The sequence below is a fragment of the Oenanthe melanoleuca genome, chromosome 3 (assembly GCF_029582105.1).
Source record: "Oenanthe melanoleuca isolate GR-GAL-2019-014 chromosome 3, OMel1.0, whole genome shotgun sequence".
Taxonomy (NCBI): domain Eukaryota; kingdom Metazoa; phylum Chordata; class Aves; order Passeriformes; family Muscicapidae; genus Oenanthe; species Oenanthe melanoleuca.
In genome coordinates this window covers 86,604,328-86,623,043 of record NC_079336.1, presented here as the reverse complement: position 1 = coordinate 86,623,043, position 18,716 = coordinate 86,604,328, and the positions used below count along the sequence as shown (strand labels likewise).

The 18,716-nt window shown below is 37.8% G+C and overlaps 1 long non-coding RNA gene across 9 annotated transcripts in view; it reads left to right on the top strand.

Annotated features, from left to right (window-relative positions):
• LOC130251113 (uncharacterized) overlaps positions 1–12,869 on the top strand; it is a 65,911-nt gene extending 53,042 nt beyond the window's left edge. For 2 of the 9 annotated variants that reach the window (XR_008840097.1, XR_008840100.1), the window contains one exon: positions 4,352–5,130. This is a non-coding gene — a long non-coding RNA (uncharacterized LOC130251113). The other 7 variants (XR_008840093.1, XR_008840096.1, XR_008840094.1 and 4 more) reach the window with 6 other exon arrangements.
• Positions 12,870–18,716: the final 5,847 nt, after the last annotated feature.

The window sequence follows — 18,716 nt, the reverse complement described above, 5'->3', positions numbered from 1 at the left end:
TTGCAGGAGGAAAAAAGGCAAGCCTGAAACACTTCATTGAGACAATTGGACCAGGATTTCCTGTTTTGAATTATGTTTAGTACATGGCTCTGAAAACTGTGATTGCTGGTCCTTATGGCAAAAACTAAGCACTGACATAGATTAAAAAAAAGGAGATAAAATCATATTGTCACTTCAGTCCAGTATGAAATACAAAGATGGCTTGAAGAAAAAAGTAGAAGGAATCATCTAACAGCAAAATAGAACCCCTTCTCTACTCCAAACAGACATGTCTCTCCACTGCCACCTCAAAAATAAAATCTGTGTTAAAATTGCTGGCAGACAATTTAAACTCTGCTCTAAATTCATACCATGCCTTTGTACTGACATTTTAAGTAAGGTTTTTCTTACATATTTTGGGTTTGTTTTGGAGGATGAGTTATTTACATGTAGACTGGGAAGGCAGAAGGCAGGCTGGTGTAGAAGCATCACATGGCTGATCATTTTTTCATGCAGTGGGAACATTAATTTGGCAGTAATTGCAAATGGTCTTTGCACTTTAAAGGTTGAAAATGTCACATTCTCAACATCTATTCAAAGTAAGGACATATACCAGCTTCTTAATGAATTCAAATACTGCTCTGCATGATGTGATGGAGGTAAATTACATCCTTTTAGGACACAAGCAATAAATTTATTTTTTTTCTATTAACCTTTTAACTGTGGTTAAATGCTTTTTCCTAGACAGCTTCTTCTAATATCTTTATTTTGCAGTATTTTTACTGATGCCAATTGTTCTGCTGAAGTTTTGCAGAGGATTTAAACCACAGTGGTTTGTTCATTGCACTAGACGCATACAGATTTCTTTTTTTCTGTAAGTGTGCTGTATGTTTTTTATGTGAAATTGATTCTGTACAACTGTAACTAACAGGATTTTCCTGGAAACACTCAGAACATCTTGTACCAATGTTTACAATAAATACATAAGAAGAAATTGATAGCTATCTAACAGTTTCCAGGAAGATGGGAATTAATACAAAGCCAGCCTCTGAGTGTTTTTCAAAGAGAAAGATTGGGGTTTATTTTATTTCTATTGAGACTTGTCATGTTATTTGAATTCCCTTGACATTTTTTCATACTTCAGAGCCTTTTTAACATTGTCCAACCATCGACCATTCTGGCCTTATGTGGTGCCTGGGAAATGTTAATTGAGTAATGCTGAGTTTAACCCTTCCTTCAAATACTTTGTAAAAATACAGCTGTTAATAACGTTTATTTGGCTCCAATTTAGATATGAAAAAATCCATTTCAGGAGGTTACTGAAAAAAGGTTTAGACTTAATATGTGTTCCCCACATATTAAGAGCAATGGCATGTGCTGTAAAGAATAAAAACCACAACACACAGACATCAGTCCTCATGGGCTAATGGAAATCTAGACCTGATTAAAAACCCATTTCAGGACTTTTTTATTGCAGGGGTGGGTTTGATAGCTGTCAGTGTACAGGAAAATAGCACATCTGGAATCTTACTGTGTACTTGTGCTGGCTGGTATAACTCAACCTGTGTGTCAGATTTTTTTTTTAATAGCCAAGATTTATTTGGTTTCTATTAATTTTTTAAAAGTCTTTGGTAAGTATGGTTATTAAGTACTAAATTTTTACCCTCCACAAATTAAAGGCTGTATTTTAGTAGTGAGCAGTTTCCTTTAGAGAGAAGTAAGAAAGCCAGAAATACATATTAGTAATGTAGAGAGTTATTTGCTACAAAAGGACCCCAGTGGCTTCTCAGGGATGAATATTTTGCAGCTTGTTTAATGAAAGTTGCATTTTTCTTGTGACTTTTCTATCTAGTTATGAGAAGTCTAAAAGGAGATATTAAACAAGCAGTAGGCTCTGACTATTATTATATCAAGGGTTATTTTCCCATTAGGAAATAGTATATGTCTAGGAAATTGTAACTATTGTTTAAAAAACACTTGGATTTCCTTGTAAAACATGAAACTTCAGTAAGGAGGAGGCTTTTTTTCCAAGCAATGTCTTGGAGAAAATTGAACAGTCACCTACATATCAAGAACTTCAGTGTTGTTACATGTTTTATATGTAACTGTAATATTAATTAAATAAGTGAATTTGTAATCATCCTTAAGTTAAAAGCAAGAACAGAGCAATAAACATCTTTTGATGGTCCCCTACAGCCTGAGATTTATTGTCTAGTTAAAATTTTAATAGTGTAGTTCCAGAACTTTTATACTTTAATTGCTCTAGAGAATTGTACAGCTGAAATATTTCATATATTTTCATATATTCAAATCAAGGTCTAAAATCAACAACTACCTGGGTGATGCCTGTCTTGGATGGTCATAAAAATCTCCTACACATGCGTTATTAATGTTTTGGTTGTGTCATTTTAGTCCTGTTCTACTTGGCAAACCCACAATATTTTGAAGTTCTTGCAGGTTAGAGTTACCAGGGGAAACTGTAATTCTTCAACGGGAAGAGAGCCAGAAGGGGATAAATTTTAATCACATTCTATTATCTTCAAGATGGCAGTGTTTTTGAAGCAAGTTTTATACTATTTATTCCATTTATATACAGCATAGATGTATACCCATTTAAATGTCATTCTGGTGTGCAAATGACTCGTTATAAAAGTCATAATAAAGGACCTTTAGAATGTCATTACAAAGTGCCCCAAAAAGTCCAGCTACTTCATTTTGGCTGAGGTGGAGGAAAAAAATGTGCACCTTTCTGGCACAGAGTCACCCACAGGAACAATCATTCTTCAGGTAGTCATAATCTCGACACAGTAGAGAGTCCATCAATTTTATTTTCACCAAAGTCAAGTGAAATACTTGTGCATAAGAAATTTAGGGATTTGATGTGATTCTGTAATTTTGCTCCCAAACGTGCCAATATTTTCAATAGTTTCTTAAAGGGTTTAAAGCACTGTTAAGTAGTGACTTCTCAGATAATAATTTGTGTTTTAGAAAATGTAATACGTGCATTTCCCAATACTTTAGAAAGTATTATGTATGAGAACAAACTCTACTTTTTGAAATATATGAGCAAAGCATATGTCATAAAACAGTAGCCTGGCTTTTGCTTTTCTTATTAAGCAACAATTTTCAGAAAAATACTTGATTTTAGAATGTAGTGATTCATGGGTGGTCAGTGGGAGATATTCAGGGTTGTTTGTTTTTTTTTTTTTAAGTTGAATGATCCTGGCTTTTACTGAGCTGTTTCCTGGGCTCTTGCACTGGACTCCTACCTTATATTCCTGATTAGTCTTAAGAGGTTTAAAGCCAGGGACAGAAAATTATTGATTGGCAAAATCAGCTTTGCCAGACAAGATCCCTCTTGATCTTTAAGTCTCTAATCCAGCAGAGAAAGCCATGAAGTTACTAGGAAGCATATGGGCTTTGCAAGGACAGCAGTCTGCAGTTAGAAATTATTGAGAGGTATCACTTTATTTTGCCTTATGTTACAGGGGACTTCTCTGATTTTGACAAGTAAAAACAATTTGAAGCTGTACATGAGTGGACAATTACTATTAAAGGTGTGAAAATATCCTCACAAAACTGCAGATCCTGCATAGATTCCTGGATTTCAAGAGAGAGGATGGATCCTAACAATGAGTCTTAACCATTTCTGACAGCTATCCTCACATCAAGCTTATAGACCTGAATTCAACCAAACCTTATTTTTTTTAAAGACATTCGCTTCTGCTTTAAATTTTCAAGTGAAAGGGAATAGATTATGTCAAGCAGACAATTTTAGTGCTAATTTACCCACCAAGTAAGAATTCACATTATTTTCAGTCTGATTTTGTTCTGCTCGAGCCATTGGATGTTTCATATCCCTGTCTCCAAGCCTAAAGCAGACTTGATGATTTATAAGATGGGAAATATTTTTGGCATGGATGAGCTCATAAACTATGATCAAGTCAAGCATTCAAATTACCTTGGATAAGTTTGAATCTGTAGAGTCTTTCAGGAAAAGACAGCTTTTCCAGCCACAGCCCCATTCCTGTAACCCTTTTCTGAGCTGTTCCCAGTTTCTGAACATCCCTTTCAAGTAAAAGTCAGCTGGAGAACACAAGCTCAGAGATTCACCTTGTCTCATGTGCTTTTATTGCTCAAAGTAATTTACCTTGTGATCCTAAGATGCCTGTAGTAAAAACCAATTTTTCTTTAAAAAAATTGTGAGCTTTATAAACCTTACAGAGCTCTCTTTCAGGATGGCAATTCTCATCATTTCAGCTGTCACACCATATTTACTGCTGTCACTGTTTTCTGTAAAAATAATGAAGTGAAACAATGCTCACAATTGTTAACATCATCCTGGGTATGAAATGTTCATGTTTCCTAGCAGATCCTAAACCAGAGAGAAGTAAAATGAAGAGAAAACCTTTGGCAGCCCGGAAAACCATGAGCAGAAAATTGCAGCCTAAAGCCAACAAAAGGAGATACAACACGACAATGACAAATGGGAGTTTGTGTGGGTGACACCTCAGGGGATGGCTCCGAAAAGCTCTTGGGCTGGGTGGGATTTTCCTGTGTCCCAACGTGGAAAGTTTGAGTGCAAGGACTGGCTTGGCAAAATTGGAAGAAAGAACATTTTCAACCCCCTCTTGGATGCACTAGGGCTTCTGTTCCAGAAAACAACATAAGAAGTCCTACAACAGGCATGTCTGTCACCATATCAGCTCTGCCACAGCCTGGTAGATATTGGGCATTGGCCTGTTGGTGTTAGTTCTCATCATGCTTGGAGACTGTCCTAGGTTACAATGTAAAGATGTGCCCAAAGGTATGTATTCTATCACCATCTGGTGAAACCAGGTGGGGCAGTGATTCTTATCTCTGTGGAGATATCCTCTGCTAATGGGTCATCTTTAAAACCAGATGGGGCAGTGTTCTTAACCTTTCCCATGACCCACTCTTCCTCCAGGAGATATCATCTGCTAATGGGCCATTGAGTCCCACTGCATGACTGATAAAATTACATCATCCCATTGGGAGATGCTCCACCCAGGGGGAGGAGTCAAACATTTCCTACCTAAATAAAAACTGAGATTTGGAATACCAAGGCAGCCCTTACCCACTGGTTTCCAGAGGACAAGAGCTACCAGACCTTTCTACAGGATCACTTCTTCAACACCTGGACAGCTACCACCACCCTAACTAGTGGGGTCTCAGGTTTTATTCTGACTGTCAGTGGTTTTTCTTTTGTACTATTGCATGGATTTTATTTTTCACTTTTTTTCCTATTAAATTGTATTTCTGACTTGGAGTCTCTCACTGGTTTTGCTTTCAAAACCATAACAAAGACTTAATTATTTTTAGCAATCACAGTACCTCCATTATTGTACATCTTTATTAAATTTTATATTCTATAGAAACTTCTTCACATTTGTTGTTTACAGGGAAAAAATTTTTTGCCTGTTTGGAGTAAATGATCTTTCTTGCCCTGGATCTTAAGAGACTGAGGAAAAAGAGCTGGTGTGAAATGCTTTGAGGGTTTTAACTCAAACTGAACTGCAGGTCTCTGTGGGTAGAGGATATTCCTTCGTGAATGGACCATAGGAGGTCAAGTGATATGAGAGTAAAAAGACTGTTCCTGTCAGATTTCAGAACACCACACTTTACTTATAGGTAAAGGTAATTTTTATAATATAGAAATTTATTCTACATGGTTTCTAGTCCTACTCCCAACTTTAGCTCATTATTCCTTTGCTGGCTTCATTATTTTCTCAAATCTCCCAAATTTTTTTGACTTTCACAGGACTCAGCTATACCAACATCTGAATATATGGGTGTAGAAGAAAGGGAAGACAGAATGACTTACTGTTAATGTGAATATTCTAAAATATACCAAAAAACCCAAACAAAAAAAGAGGACACTCCAGTGTAAAAATTATACTGATGGGAGTGTTCTGAGTTTGTAAGCAAATGTGCAGATTGCTGCCAGAAGGATGTAATTGTACAAATGCCTAATAAGCTGTAGAGTTGAATTTCTTGAGTAGAAATAAATATTTTCTTCCAGAAAATATCAGTTTGTGACATTCAAAACTGGAAGGTACTATCCCTAGTTTTTAAAACCAAAATTAAATTCAGAGATGATTATGTGATTTGCCTAAGATATCAGAGACCTGTAGAAGAGAACTCAGGTGTAACAGTTCCAAGGAGGAATGATACCTCCAATGTATGTAGGCAGTCAGTTTAGCTCCTTGATGCCTATGAGCCCTGCATTTGTGCACTTAGTGGCTGTGAAAAACACCCAGTCAAATGTCAGCATTTAGTGTGTGCTGACTTCTCATGGGTGTAAATGGAAACACCAGATAGAACCCAGAATTTAGCTGAATGTGGATACTTTAATGGCTGTCTCAGACATTTTTCTCTTAGGAGGATGTAGATCTACTGCTCCTTCTCTTAGCAGAAAGGGTCACTGAAAGAGTTCAAATGATGGTGCTTTTCTTACCACTCTGAGAGAATTGGCTGCACTAAAATTCTTCCTGATTTGTGTTACCACAAAAACTGTAAAAAGAATTTTACAAGCTGTTGTGCTTTTCTGCAAAACAAACACATGAAAAACATTTAATGACCATTGCTTCTTGCATCTTCCTGTTAATTCATTTAATGTAGCCCTATAAAAAACTGAGAGCTGTTTGGTTGGAGCAGCTTAAGGTATTTATTGATATTTGTTGGTCATACTGTACTTGCAGTGTGAACCTAGACAGGAACATACAACTCTCAGCACTGTGCTGGCAAGAGAAGTTAACTTTGCATTTGCATAAGCACACAGGAAATAAAAGTTACGATGCAGTGAAAAGGAGTTAAGTTTTTTCTGCTGGATCATTAACTGGAATTCCAAGTTGTGGTGATGCTCACCCCCCAACCCTGAGCCTAAGGGACCTCACACTTCCAAAGCTGCATGATAGGTGCCTGATTAGAGGGTGATTGTGGATACGTGATGGGCATGTGACTGGAGTGTGATTGGGAGTGAGAACAGGGTGGGATGGGTGCAGGGTTTCTGTAGGATGGGTGCAGGATGTGCATGGAATTAGTGCAGGATGTCTGCAGGATGGGTGTGGGATGTGTGTGGGATGTGAATGATTGGCCCGAGATGGGTGAGTGATGGCCGCTGGTTCCAATTAAAGCTCAAGTGCAGCTGCAAAATTCCAATGGCACCCATCCTGCCTCCCTCCTGTATCACCGGGTTAATTCTCAGTATGTGCAACTGATTTGGCAGATATATGGATTCCAGAATAACTTGGCACTGGCTGTACATATTATTGGCAATTTTTCAAACCTCTCCGTTCGTGTGGATCTCAAAGCTGGTCTTGCTTCATTTGTAAATGCAGTAATTTGCCCAAGTCATGCATGTTGCCCTGTAATAAAGTTATTTCTCCAATAAGCTCAGACCTGTTGGACATCTTTGTGCTGGAACTAATTATGCCTCCTGACATCCACTGAGGAGTGGCTCCCAATTTGAATATGCTTGCTTTGTGTCATAATTCCTGACCTGTTAATTGATCTTGTTCTGCATATTCTGTATAGTCACACTTTACAGTAACATGTTTTTTCATAAGTCATGTAAGTTATGCATTTTATCATCTGTAGTTTCTTTGTGTCAGAATATTTGTGCTTCCTTTTTATATCTTGGATATGAATAAAAACCAAAAGTTCAAATAAGTGAGGCTTTATGAATACTGCTGGAATTTTTCTACTGTGAAGCTTTAAAATACACTAAAAGAACACAGTATTTCATGTTTTGAAGTTCTGCTCTATTGAAGGAGAAAAATGATGAAACAGAACACAAAGAAAATGGCTAGTGGTGAAAGAAATGTGAAGACACAGTACAAAGGAGACTGGGACATGAATTTATTTTCTCTAAGCTCTTGTACAGGGCTTGCACCCAGTTCTACATGCTACAGAGTTATGTTTGATATGTTAGTGAAGAAAAAAGAAAAAGTTGGGCATAAATTTTAAGCTGTGTTTTTGCATGTGCCAGTTTTTCCAGTGCTGTTCTCTATCTTTTGCTCTCCTCAACATCAGTCGTGTCACTTGGGTACTTCTAATTTCATCCTTACTTTAATAATTCTACTTTCTTCTGTTATGAATAACCAGGCTGGGTCTAGTTCAGGTAGAAGCAGGACATATGAAAATAAATTTAATCATTACACAATGCTTTGTGATAGCCTAGATTTACTAGGGAAAAAATGGGGTTCCTTATATTGAGGTTAAATAGGTCTGCAGGTGATATTGCTGGAGCAATAACACACCACCTAATTCACTGAGTGCAGCTTCTGATAGGAGTGTGATGTGCCAGCTGGATAGAATCCTGCTAGGAATGGCTATAAACCTTTATATTAAACATGATTCAGCTTGTCTTTACTTCCCTCTCCCCTCTAGTTCTCAAAATTGCAATTTGTATATTTTTTTTATATGGTAGGAAAAATAAGGCAAAGAATGAAAGATTTCATCTGTGTTATGAACCTCTTTCCTCAGACCTCCTAAATGGAAATTGTTCCTGGAAAGTTTGGACAGTTCCTTTATTTCCCTCAATAACTGCAAACACTAAACCACCACAGCAGAAGAGAGATTTGAATTGCCATAGACTATCTGGTGATTTCTGTTCGTTGTGACTTCTCTCTGTCTCTTTCCCCTGTCTTGTGGAAATATGTCACAATTCTGTGGTGCAGCAGAGTGGGAGGCAGAAAATCTGGATCTTATTACCAGTTTGGCCATGGTCTTCCTATGTGAGCATGGGTAAGTAATTTATCTCTGCACTCTCAAAGCAGCCATGTTAATCACCTACTTCACAGGGCTGATCTGCAGCATTCTTGAAGTGTTTAAGCAATTAAGATGGAGCTCACAAAGCATATAAATTATGTCTTTGTACTGTGTTTGGATAGTATGGGTACTTCTGGGCAACCTGAAGCTTCTCTGTGGGACAGAACAAGTGGCTGCAGCTGCTGATGCTCATACCACCCAGATGTCCTGGGATGTGGCTGCATGGCAGCCCAGACCTGCTCTTTAACAGCTCCTCAGGTGAGTCACTCTCATGTTCCACCTTGTTCAGATTTTGGTATGAAATATCTAGGATTAGCAAAGTTGGCTATCACTCATATGTGAAAATAAAAGGAAAATACTCTGAGCTTTGGTGAGAAGAATTATCAGAGCAAAGCAGGCTGGGAGAGAGCAGGTGGTCCACTCCCTCCTGCCAGATGCAAGTTTATACCTGCACATCTGTTTAATCCATGCTTTAGAACGTGCCACTGATGCACCAAGCTGGTACCAAAGTGCAAATATCAGGATTGATTCATATTATATTTTACCTTTCAGCCATCTTCTTGTTTTCCAAAATAAATAAACTGCATGGGTTAAAGAGTGCAGTCTTCCCCATACATGTAAAGAATCTCTGACTCACTCTGTTTTCTCAGCTCCTCTGATCCTATAAATTATGTGTACTATGTTCATCTTGGACTCCTACTGCCTTATTTTCCCACTTACTGCATAGCTTGGCAATGCTAGAAGGGACATATTTTTTTCCTCCTCTTCCTTCTTTTTGTTTTTCTGGCTGTGCATTTTATTTAACTGGGACTATAAAATGACAGCATTAATTGTCAGTCTGGCACTAGCTTCATGCTTTATTTGATAGTGGGCACTATTTACACCAGTTCTGTACATTTACATAGTCCCACCAAGCCAGGTGTGACTTTGGGGTGCTGCCCAATTAATCAAATGTAAAATTATGTCTGAAGATTAGGTGTCTTCCAGGACTGGCTCTTTACTGACAAACTTTGGATTATTTAGAAAAAAATTGCATCTTTTCAGAGCAATCAAGACACCAGGAGGAACTCATAGTATGAAAAATGGACCTGTTTTTCCTCTAATTTTCTAAAATTAAAGATTCTCAAACATTTTATTACACTTTTTCACTGCTAAGTCTTCCTTGGTAAACTATGCTGAAGAGTAAAGCTTTTTGAAGGTGAAGGGGGTGTATGAACAAGTTCAAAGGTCTTAAAATTGCATTAGTTGGTAGGGTGTGGCTGGTTTACCAGAGTTATCAAACAATACTTAGCTCCCATACAAACACAATGTGCAATTAAATGCATTCATCTTGTTCATCAGGCTGGAATTGAATCAGCTTCCAGAATTTAACTGTGCATGATATCTGATATATATGATATATATTATATACATGATATATGAAATATATGAAATGATCTTGAAAAAGTTTGCTATGATATTTATTTTTGTCTTTTTCCCAATTTACTGGCAACTAAGGGAGCAAATCCAAGGGAGCAATTTAATTGGAATATGGGGGTAAGTGATGGGAGTTTAACAGAAAAGTAAGGGTTATGAAGGTGTTTTGCTTCTGCTGAAAATCATCTTTACTCCTCATGCAAGGCTTCTGCAACTTCTGCTTTTGCAAGTAGCATTATGGGTCTTCACAGCTGGAAACCTGATCTTGTCTGTGCCCTTCATGGGTGAGAGAGCCAGGGTGACATGCTCACCTTCTATCGATTTTCCAGATCCAAGAATGCTAATATTTTTCATATGCAATCACACTGGTGTTTACATTATTTTGGGATTTGAAGTCTGTTTTGATGCTTTATGAAATCTGACATTGCCTGAATAAACAAATTCTTAATAATTGATTAAAAAGCATAGCTGTACCACTTAATCTGTCTGCACAAGAGGCTTTTTTCCTCTGGGACAGGACTAACCCAGCATTTAGTTAATCAAGTTTTAAAAGCTGTGAATTTAAGCTCTTTGGGATATATACATTACCAATTGCAGGAAGTTGGGAAATAAAAGGAACTTTTCAAATAAAAAGATGTCAATTTAATAGCAAAGGAGCTGGAAACAGATGTTTCACGCAAAGCATAAGAGTGGTGTCATTCCTTTAGGTTTTCAAAGTCACTTCTTGTCAGATGCATTGGTTAAGAGAGAAAATTAATGAGCTGTGTTAAGTTTTATTACACAATCTTCTGATGTGGGAAAGCTTCCCTGCAGGAACAGCTCTGTGCATGGCTTAACTGATTTAGGCATGCCTGGTGCAGTATTCTCCAGAATGTGTTGGAGATCAAAGTAGGGAGAGTTATTCAGGTTTTATGGCAAGGTAATTAAAAAAATATGGGGATTATTACATATAAATCATACTTGCATGAATTTGCTGGTAAAATGAAATCTAATAAACACATATAAAAAATGAGATCAGGAAAATATTCAGCCACATTTTTTACCATTGCAGATGCAAATCTGCTCCCTCAAGTCTACAGAGTTGACCTCTTTCTTCCACTGCAGAGAATTTAGCCCAGTTGCCTTCTAGTGGTGTTTTCATTTGCTTTAGGGAGAAAAAAAAAAAAAAAAAGCATACTGAGCTCTCCTGCTTTGTGATAATGTGAAGATGGGTACTCTGTACCAGACAAAAGTGGTCCCAGGCAGAGCAGTCACAAGACTTTCCTGGGTTTCTGAGGTGATTTAATCTGAAAATTCATTCTCCTGGAATCAGACTTGTGTGTCTGAAATTTGTTAGCATCTGTTACAGTGCAGATTCTAAGTGAAAAAAAGGTTTTGATCAACAGCTTCTGATTAAAGGGGTTAAAAAACCCCTAGAAAACTGCAAGGACTTTGTGTTCTCAGGGGAGACCATACAAGCTCAGGAAAGATTATGGCTCATCCTTTCTTGGGCATGTACAGGAGAAATGGGTGCATGCACTATACCCCAAAAAGAGCTCAAAAATCCCAGCCTAGAAAGAGGGAGAGATGATCCAGTTGTGAATGCTGAAGTACTGATCATGATATGCAGAAAACACGCTCTCTCTGGGTGGGAGAGAAATGAAGATTATTGTGAAACTTCTGTTTAATCAGAGGAAAGCTTCCACATTTCTGTCACATAAATATGCAGAAAGGATAAGCTTATAGCCACAGCTGTCCTGAATTCAGTGATACCATATGATGACACAACACACATGCACATGCCTGTATAAATATATACACAGTTGAAGTCAAAATATATAACACTGTCAGGACTGAGCTTTCCCTCTTTAAGGATGTGCATATGCCCTCTCTGGTTTAATTGGGTTTATGACTCTTCATGCTTGAGTATATAAAATACAAGTACAGTAGCTTTTGATGTGAAATAACATTTTCTTGTACCATCTACAGGTCCCTGAGAGACTACATGTGAAGTTCACAGTGAAAGCTCTGCAGCTGAAGCCCTGGCAGCAGAAGAAGTGGAACACACACTTGGCTGTCATTTTCCAGTCTTTGCTGCAGTCCTAAATTGCATTAAAGGGAAGCTATTGACTGGCTACTCTGTGCAGATGAAACAAGTTCCACAAGAAAATCCTGTGTGAAGTTTCAGCTTAAAATCTACCCATACTTTGCTGTTCTGGGTGATGAAAAAACCATCCCATAATGTCAAAATGTTTAAAGGTACTTGATTGTGAAATGCTGAACATCTTGTGTTTGGCATAGCTGCTCCTCCACTTCTAATGCTTTTCAAAGAATCCATACATGCTGCATCCAATAATGACAATAAGTGTGTATTAGAGATATACTGCCTGGAACTGGAAGCTGATGGGCAGACCTGAAAGTCTGCAGGACTGAGTTTTATCTGCATGCTCCCTGACTGTGCAGAGCTGTTAATCACTTGTGCACAGTCTTGAAGACAAGGACCAGAAAACTCACTGAGATTTTGAAACAACAATAATGTAAAGCCTGTTGCAAGATTTAATATAAAATCTGAACAGTATTCTGGGATGTATCTGGTTCTTGTTTGATGTACTTCTACTGCCAGAGTTAATATAGTGTTTGCAGTGCACACATAAAGCAGATATGCCCAGATTCCTCTCTAAAAGAATTATTTTAGTCATGCAGGCTATCTTTGCTGTTGTTTCTTTCCCACAATTTCCATAGGCTTTATTTAGTTATGTATGTTGTTCTTAACAGCTTTTAACATAATTTACTTTAATATAATAGTAGTGATGATGGTTATAGAGAAGGCTATAAAGATTCTTCTAAGAAATTTCTTGGGGATTTCCAAAGTCTGAGAGAAAATAATCCTCAAATGAGCTATTCAGAGACAAGTTTTTCTATTCTCAGGTGGTAATGATTGTGCATTTTACTACAGCAGAATAAAAATCACCCTCCAATGTACCAGCAGTCAAAGTTTTCAAAATATTTCAACCTCCCAAAAGTAGAATTGAACTGTCTAAGCTTTCATAAAGGTAGGTGCCAGTCCTTCAGATATGTAGTTCAATTTCAGCCTTACTTATTCTGTATGCTTGCAAACATCACTAAGCTGAGGGTTTTCTTGCTCTTGCTGCAGACATGCTGCATGCAGGTGAATGTTTTATGCAAGATCTGCAGAAAGAGAGGAACATGCAAAGCCTATTGCACAGGCTTTCATGTCTGCTCAAGGTCAGTCTGACTCAAGTGTTCCCAATGTATTCCTTTCTTCCCAAAATCAGCATGAGCCATTGCCTCAGCTGTATTAAGGTCAAGGGTTGGCCAAAGCTAACTCCAAGCATTTAGCTACTTAACATCATTATTTCATCCTTTGTAAAATGGCATCATCATTGGGAAAATCATTGGAATTCTTGTCTAGAAGCTGCTTTAAAAATTGGACTGTTATTTCTATTAGGTCACTGTGGAACAGGAAAAAAAATGCCCTGAATTTTTCTCAAATGTGTTTATGACTAGGAGGCAGCCTACACCTGTATCTAAACAGATTCATGGGCACAGTGTTTCTCAAGGCAAAACTCATTTTAGAGCCTCACTAGGTTTACTTCAAACATTTCCATCTTCCCTATTTGGAACAGCTGGTTACCAGCCTAACTGCAAGAATTAAGCCATTTATGGACAGGGTTTTGTGTCTGTGTGCTAACGCCAGTGTCAGCAGGAGAACCATCACTGGAGGTGATGCTAACTGTCAAAAATGTAATTGCTCCCCAGTAACAGTGACAACAGGCTTTAAAGGGGAAGCAGGACCCTATAAAACCTGTTTCTTCTGATCCTAAAAGGATCAGATAAAATGAGGAACTGTCTCTGAACTGTTGGGATGGTTTTGTGATGAGATACATGGCTTGGGCAATCTGGTTATGGGCCATCTGCATCTCATACCTCCTTGAAGGTGAAATTTGCTCCTTGCCAATTTTTTCTTTGGAGTTGCACCATTTTTGCTCTCAACTATCTACACAGATGAGATTTTAATAATTTCTTATATGAGGCAGCTCAATTTAATGATTTTGTCTAACCAGAGCCGTACTAGTTTATTCTCAGCAAGTGCATGCCTTTCTGACAAAGATCTCTCCAAACCATTGAATACACTGAACTATTGTTTATTAATTTTTTTTTGAGGAATGCAATGATTTGATAATTATCTATAAATACTTTCTCTTCTGAGTGTGCAGTGCTTAATGCATGGTTTTATTTATTAAATAATAAATAATAGGGCTTAGGAGGAGTGAGAGAGCAGCTTGGCAGGCACCTGGTATCCAGACAGTGACAAACCACCACAATTTAAAGAGTAGGCTTCATTCAGTTATCACATAATCACATAAGAATTTACCTTTTACATACATATTTGCAAAACTCTAAGGCACTGTGAGTTTAAAGACAAAGTCCAACACAACAAGGAGTGGAACAACACACTGAAAGTTGAAAGTGGCCATAAGATGTGCTTTCAAAACATGAAACTGCTTGTTCAGAATGAGGAATTTCAGTTCTTTGCAATTAACCCTACTCTAGCAATCTTTCTGCAAGAAGGCAGAGACATCTGTTTGTCTTTCCATGCAACATGTGCTGTGGCAGGATGAAAATCAGAAGCAGAGCTAGTTGCCCTTCCACAAACTCCCAGATCTGATGTAAGATTAGAATATTGGAATATAGGCTCTTTGAGATGGCACAAATAATGGCAGAGAACAAAACAAAATCCAAATGTCCCCAAATTCCAGTACAGAAATTATAGTTAAACCTCCCTTGATGCACTTTAAACCCAACTTGCATTATTTTCTGTGCTTATTCCTTATGTTCAGTGCAGGTAATTGACTGCATTTAGGCTTTAAACTAATTATCATTCTGGAAAGTGCTTTCCAAACCACAACTGCTTTATGGGCCAGCTCCTGTTCTCAGTGAATCACAGGAGTTCTGCTGGTGACTTTGGTGGGAGCAGGAGCAGTGCTTATGAAGTAGTCATAAAAAAGAAAAAGGCAGGGGGAAAAGCAAACTACTTCACCAGTGCTTTGAGGTTAAGGGTAGAAGTTTGCTATAGTCATTACATCAAAATGATTTGTTCTATAGCTTTTCCTAGAACATGCAAATGCAGCATTGTCTTATTTTGCACATCCTGATCTCTGTCTGTGTCCATGCTCTTGCCACATATTCTAATTTTGGCAGGAAGCAAATACTGGAGTCTCTTTTGCTTTGCATTTGCTATAGACAACATTTTTGGACCCCATGTGACAGATCAGCTATTTCTCCCCTGCTGTTCTCAAAAGTTTTTGTAATATCAACCTTAAAAATCACATTTCATTGGCAAATTTCTTCATGATAAAGTCAACCATAAAATGAAAGACAAATGTCTTTGGGCTTATGAATTCTTCTTTCTCCCAAGCAGCAAAATGCTGTTACTTTGAGAAGCGTCGGTGTTCATTGTCTCTCTGAAATCTGAACTTTTTCCACTTGGAGACAGCTAACTGGCTGAAAATCTCACAGAAATGGTATTAGGTGTTGATCTCTTTGTAGGAGAGCAGGGGGAAGCAGACAGCCAGACCACATTGATCTGGGCTGCAGGATGTGTTTAGTGAAAAATCCATAGGCTGAGCTTAGGGTGTCAGCTGTCAGTCTGCAGAGCATCTGTCAGAGGAGCATGGGCTGCAGTCTGCTGAGTGTGAGTAATGCTCTCACAGCATGGCAGGATGGTGCTATAGATTACAGCCCTAATGGAGCACATCCTGAACAGCTGAGCCTGCTCTCCCTCGCTCATTCAACAGCAAGGGCTGCCTGGCTGTAAGAGCTCGGGGGATTATGAACTCCAAACAGCTGTCTATAGCACCATGGATTTATTTGGCCTAAATGAGAACTTGCTTTCTTTAGCTAAATCAAAATTTATCAGACAGTTTTACTGTTGGCAGTTAAAATAAAATGTGTTTGCTGAACAGTAAACACCTTGTTACTGTTAGGAAGGATTATATAAACAAAAGGCATACACAATGAAGTCTTATGCCAACTGACTTACTGTCAAAATAATATACTGCTGTTAGCAGAATTGTGCTCACTTGAAGGAAATTATAGGCCTAAAAACACATCTTGAATGACAAAGAAGCCATTTTTCCACAAATAATCTTTAAAAAGTTTAATACACTGTGCCTCATAGAAGTGGTTTCAGAGACCTAGGATGCTGAATCCTCATACAGGAATGTTAGGAAAAACTGGGTGAGCTGCCTGAAAGCTTCAAAGGTTAGCTGAATTTGCATAATGCACCAGATTAAGTAGATTTAACATTTCCCCCCTAGGAGATATGTGAGAGTTTTTTTGTCCAACAAAATCTACAAACCCTTCTTTTCAACATAGGATACACTGTTCTTCTTTCACTTATCACACTATTTCATTTATTCAACTACAGAACACTCATGAGCAACAAAACATATGTAGCAGTCATATTAGACACTTTATATAGCATAAATCAGCTTCTTTTTACTCCTTGAGAAATTGAAAATAAGGTGGGTATTCTTTTTTGTAATTACAAGGATAAGGGCAGGTCCAGGCCCAGCAGAGTCACTGAAAGGAGTTATGCTAACTACAATGAATTTTGGATTACTCTTCAGAGAGGTTGAAAATGAATTTATGTTCTTTGTTAAAAACTAAAGTCCCAGTCCAGGAAAACATAGGGATAATGTTACATGCATTTTCTTACTCCATTCAGAATTTCATTGTGCAAAAGCATTTCTTTTAATTTAGCAGTCAAAACACCAGAATCCATCTGAAATTACAGAAAATGTCTTCTGCTAGCAGAACCCACTATGTGACTGCAATGCAGACAGGAGAGATGACTAAACTAGGAAAGATGGACATTATCTCAAAACTCAAGGGCTGTAACCTGCATTCCAGCTAATGGCTTCTCAAGGATACTTTGAGAAAAGATTTATTAAGTCTGGAAATTCTTGAGCAAAACTCTGTAATTTGCACAGATGTGTCTTGTGGAACCCCAGTGAAGCATTTATTAGTATATTTATGTTTATTCCCTACTATGTCTATGTTTGGAATACTTATTTTTCTAGAGAGAGAACATGCTGGAGGTTGAAAAGTGGAATTTTAATGGTGCCTTGTAAATTTGCCTTTAGCCAAAACTGGCTCCAGGTGAAGTTAAGATGAAGCTTTCCACACATTTCCCAACAGAATGTCTTGCTTCCTTAATGTTATTCCTGACCTTAGAAATGCTTCTTTTCCATATTCTTACTGAAAAGCTTCTATAATATTATTTTGAGGACAAATATAGCAATTGCTTTGCAATTACTTTTCCCTGTTCTTTAGGAAAACTTGAGGACCCAGTAATAATCCCTCTGTGTTGTTTGTCATGACTGTGGTGTAATAAAATGTAGGGAGCCTCTTAAATCCACCTTCTTACATCTTAGAAAAAAGTCACAAATGGAAAGATTTCTTCTATTTCATCTTTCAGTAAAGAAAAATATATCTGATTATTAAATGGTGATGCTGTAAATTTCAGGACAAGATCTAGAACCATCATTTTATTAAGCAAAAATGGGTGTTTAGGAATCTTTCTGTGGGAAATCAAGGGTAAATAACTTCCTCAGGATTTGCTATTGGTATGTATATAATTTATGCTGGTACACAAGTGATTTGCCTGGGCTAATTAATTAGGGTCAGACCCATTATAGGTCCACACCGTTAACCTTTGACATAAACCTGAAGGATCAGGAAAGATGATCACCTATTTTAATTATTTTCTGAATTCAGAGTTTTTTAAAATGCAATTACAGACAGGGTATTTTGTGGAGAACATGATACCTTAGAATTTAATCCTTCCTTCAAACCAGGCATTAAATGGCTTACTCTACCAAGAGAAGGTCTGTCATTTATGAAACTGCATGCAAATTTTTAGCATGTATCAAGTTACTTTCTCTAGCATGTGATATGGCACAGGCAGAACAGTGACAAAGGAAGATGCAAAATTAAAGTTAGTTCTCCCGTGCACTAACATTGCTCCAGTGTGAAGCAATTAACATTTCCTGAACAAGCTGCTCTGCAAAGAACAGGTCAAGTGAGGCACAGCTGCCTTCAGATTTATTTCCTTCTGTCCATTGAATTTCTTGCATTGTAAAAACTCCTGATACTTGGTGAGGAAAATACAACTACTAGGAGCTACTCAGACCCCAAATGTCCAGTTTGTGCACACTCTTTGGCCAGATGTTTGCTGCTGCACAGAGGGTTGGATTGCACAGTTCTACCTGCCCTCCTGTCTCAGCTCTTGCACTCACCTAGCTACTGATTATCACTGCATTTCTAGGAACTCAGTTATCTCTCTGACCTGTAATCCTTTGTCAAGTGTGGCTGACATTTGGGAAAGATTTCCAAAGCTAGAAAGAGATAAAGTGTGTGATTGCACAGGCTCATTTCCTTAGGGAAGAGTAATACACAAATACATATATATGTATTTGCAGTGATTTATCTGGTAACATATGTATCAAAGCTGTAGGTAATTT